This window comes from Callorhinus ursinus, unplaced genomic scaffold (assembly GCF_003265705.2).
Source record: "Callorhinus ursinus isolate GAN/ISIS: 27379988/994484 unplaced genomic scaffold, GSC_fseal_2.0 scaffold70, whole genome shotgun sequence".
Classification (NCBI taxonomy): domain Eukaryota; kingdom Metazoa; phylum Chordata; class Mammalia; order Carnivora; family Otariidae; genus Callorhinus; species Callorhinus ursinus.
This window is the reverse complement of record NW_027397132.1, coordinates 1298697-1302422: the sequence shown is the minus strand read 5'-3', so window position 1 is coordinate 1302422 and position 3726 is coordinate 1298697. Positions and strand designations below refer to the sequence as shown.

Sequence of the window (3726 nt, the reverse complement as noted above, 5' to 3'; positions counted from 1 at the left end):
TGAACTGCCACACGCCATGGGTCCATCAGAGCATCAGGAATGTTCTTCAGCAAACTGGTGGCAAACTACCACAGACATATTTATTTCAGGTATCTCTTTTGTTCGCAGGCGTGTTCCGTTGCCCCATGAAACCTCACCCAACACACACGACTTCAAAGAGAAAATTATTAAGAGTTTTGAACTGGTGAGCGCTGAGCATTCAACCAAACAGGGGACTCCTCTGAGCATGGGGCCCTGCCCACTGCGCAGGTCATGGTTGGTTTGTACCCCTCCTGGGAGCTTCCCCGGTATATAATCTGAAATCAGCCCCTGTACTCAGAGGGGGAACCTGAAGAAAGAGGCAGCCTACTCCAGGCGGGTGGGTAACAGTTTTAATAAGCAAAGGGAACTTATATACGAGGTTTTCCTGGGCAGCAGCAAGACAAAACGGATCCTCGCACCACCTGCCAAATCCTAGAAGTTTATAAAGAGGCCTTAACTGTTTCAGTCACATATACCATGTAGGTGTTCTCAATGCACATCACTCTCTCAAGACTATGACCTCGGAGCAGCCTCTGGGAAAAGGAAAGGCAAGCGGAACCCACATTCCAAGGGTGGGGGAGGGATGAGGAGCCTCCTCCGAGTACCCCGGTCCGGCCAGCTCATGGGTCAATCAGAGGTCATGTTTTCTCGATGATGACATTCCTCAACAGTCACTCACCCATGAAGCCAACCCTGCTCTGTTGATTCTTCTTAGAATGGGCAGCTTGCGAATGCATCGAGGAAGGAGAGTGTGTTGGGAGGGAGGCAACAAGGAAGCTGGTCAAGGGCATTTCTTCTGATGGCACTATGAACACTTACAGAAAACCGATGGCACCCAGGTCAAGAGCCTATCTGTGCTGGTCTGTGCGAAAGGAGAAACTGCAAAATATTTAAAAATGTCCACTGGGGATTCAGTTCAAAGATCAGCCACCATGAGCAATGAATCACCTCTCACCACCCAGAGGAGGAGACAAGAAGACATCATCCTGAAAAATTGAAAGGGTGACATCACTAAGTACTGGTGAAGATGTGGGGAAACAGGGACTCACTCCCTGCTGGGGGGGGGAGTGTAGAAATTGCTTCATTCACTCCCAGAGCAACTGGCAATCCCCGGGGTCTGGACGATGCTCACACCTCACACCCCAGAATTTGTGTTTCTAGACATATTCCAGAGAGAGCCTGTTGCAGGGGGGGGGGGGAGGCAGGAACAAGGTGCAAAGATGTTCATTGCAGCATTGTCTGTAATAGCAAAAAAATTAGAAACAGTATAAATGACCATACTTTTTAAAAACCAAAATGGAATATTAAGATAAAGGACTTATTTAAGGCAGTTAAAATGAACATTTATCAAGAACAAATCTCAACAACTTGTTGGGTTAAAAAAGCAATTTAAAAACTCTGCAGGGTGAAAATGTACATTTGAAAACACAAAAAACAATATTCTTTATTGTTCACATCTCCTTACCAAGGCAGCGGAAGTATGAAAGCATGGACAGGGAGGACACAGGCCAACTTCAGGATAAGGGCTGCATCCAGAGAATAAGATCCAGGAGGGATGCAAAAGGGATCTCTTAAAATAAGAACTGGAAACATGCAAAGCAACAATGTTAACACATATTAATTCTGGGGGGGCGGTGCACGGGTGTTTATTTTACTCCCTACAGTTTTCTGTAAGTTTGAGCCATTCCATAATTTTTTATTTTTTTTTAAAGATTTTATTTATTTATTTGGCAGAAAGAGAGGGAGAGCACAAGCAGTGGGAGCGGCAGAGGCAGAGGGAGAAGCAGGTTTCCTGCCGAGCAGGGAGTCCGATGCGGGGCTCGATCCCAGGACCCTGGGACCATGACCTGAGCTGAAGGCAGACGCTTAACGACTGAGCCACCCAGGCGCCCCCATTCCCTAATTTTTTTAAAAAATTGGAAAAAGGGGTCGCCTGTGTGGTGCAGTTAGGCGTCCCACTCTTGGTTTCAGCTCAGGTCATGATCTCAGGGTCATGGGATTGAGCCCCGGGACAGGCTCCGAGCTCAGTGGGGTGTCTGCTTGAGATTCTCTCTCTCTCCCTCTGCCCCCCCCCCCCCCCCGCACCTCTGAAAAAAAAAAATAAAACTTAAAAAAAAAAAAAAAGCAATGTTGAAAAGTTTCCCTTTTTTTCCCTCCTCCTCAGACTCACCTTTTAAGCTGAGGCCTGGGGTGAGGTGGGGTGACAGGATTGGGGGCGATGGGGTGGGGAATGAAAACTGGTGGGTGGCAGAGAGGTGAGACCCGCCACCTCCTTCGCAGATCCGGTTTGGCTCCGCCGCTGCCCAGCTGTATCCATGGCAACCAGGGTCAACGCTCGTGGGACCAGCTGCCAAGCCGGGCTCCCGGGCGACACCTGGTGGTCTTTCTGGTGGCGCGCTCCGCGAGGGGTCTCCAGGTGTGAGTCAGAGGGGCCGCCTTGAGGGGGGCTCTTGAAAAATAAAGACCAGCGTTGTCCTGTTGCACTGGGTCCCTTGTAGCTGCCCTTAGGGCAGTGTTAATTCATTTCAGAAACGTCTTTCAATAAAGTTCGGCTGCAGCCATTGACCACCAAGTGTTTGGGAGGGTGTCTTGGGGGCCCAGCATTTACAGGTATGTGTCTTCATGGGGACCCCCAGAGCTCGCGGTTGCAAATTACTTAAAGACCCCTAAAACATGCCAGTGTGGACTTCTAGATCACATACATCCATTCTTTTCTATACTTTTTTTTTTTTCAATTTGCTTTACTCTAAAAGTAACATGAATTTGTAGGAAGCCTGGAAAATCATCTCACCACCCACACAGAACCAGAACTAACATTTGGGCTTTATCCTTCTAGTATCCCTCTGCTCCATTCATTTTTGAGGGGTTGGTTTCTTACAAAATTGGAAATTCCCAGGCTCAGAGTGATTTTCCGCCAGGACAGGCAGACCCGGGTTACAAGCCCAGCTCCTCGGCTTACCTGTCGCCTCAAATGAATGGACTCCTCTCTGTCTCAGTCTTCTGACCTGTAAAATGGGAATATGTTAACTGTACTTCATAGAGTCATTGGGAAATCTTCAATGATATCCTACAGATACAACATCTAGCACAGTGCTGAATGCATAGCAATAGAACCTCAGCCGTAGCTAAAATTACAGCAGAGCATAAGCATGGTGTAATTACAATATTCTGCAACCCACTTTGCTCACTTAAACACAGCATACACATTTTCCTTACGCAAAGGAAAACCTTAGTTTTTTTCCTTTCTACGTGGGGGAAAAACCCATTCTTCTCTACTATGTCTTCTCTACTATGTCTTTCACCTGTGAGTCTCCTTTACTGCCCACAGAAAACACCTCACTGCCGATGATTCTGGTCACCACACCGAGCAACTCTCTGTGACACCAGCTGGGTGTCCTCCAATTTAACTCAATCTTGGCACCACCTACCTGGAGATGGTGTTAGATCCCCCAAGGTTAAGGGCCCAAACCTTAAGTTAAAGCCACAGGACACCCTCTTTCCCCACTTCAGATGCTGGTCTCAAGTCCAGATTGTCTGTCCCTTGTGTTTCTGACCAGCTGGCTACTGACTGGAGGTTCCAACGACCCCCTCCTTGGGTTTGATGAATTTGCACAGAGTTCAGGGAAACACTTACTTATGTTTACCAGTTTATTAAAGGATATGGGTATTATTATATTATTAAAGGCAAGATCTGGAAGCTTCTGT

At 47.5% G+C, this 3726-nt stretch overlaps 1 long non-coding RNA gene across 1 annotated transcript; it reads right to left on the bottom strand.

The window, feature by feature from the left end:
• Nucleotides 1–242: 242 nt before the first annotated feature.
• LOC141371373 (uncharacterized) lies at nucleotides 243–2317 on the bottom strand. Its single transcript, XR_012376286.1, has 3 exons — nucleotides 2192–2317; nucleotides 1487–1604; nucleotides 243–1260 (listed from the first exon to the last, which is right to left on the bottom strand). It is a non-coding gene; the product is annotated as an uncharacterized lncRNA (long non-coding RNA).
• Between the last annotated feature and the right edge of the window lie 1409 nt (nucleotides 2318–3726).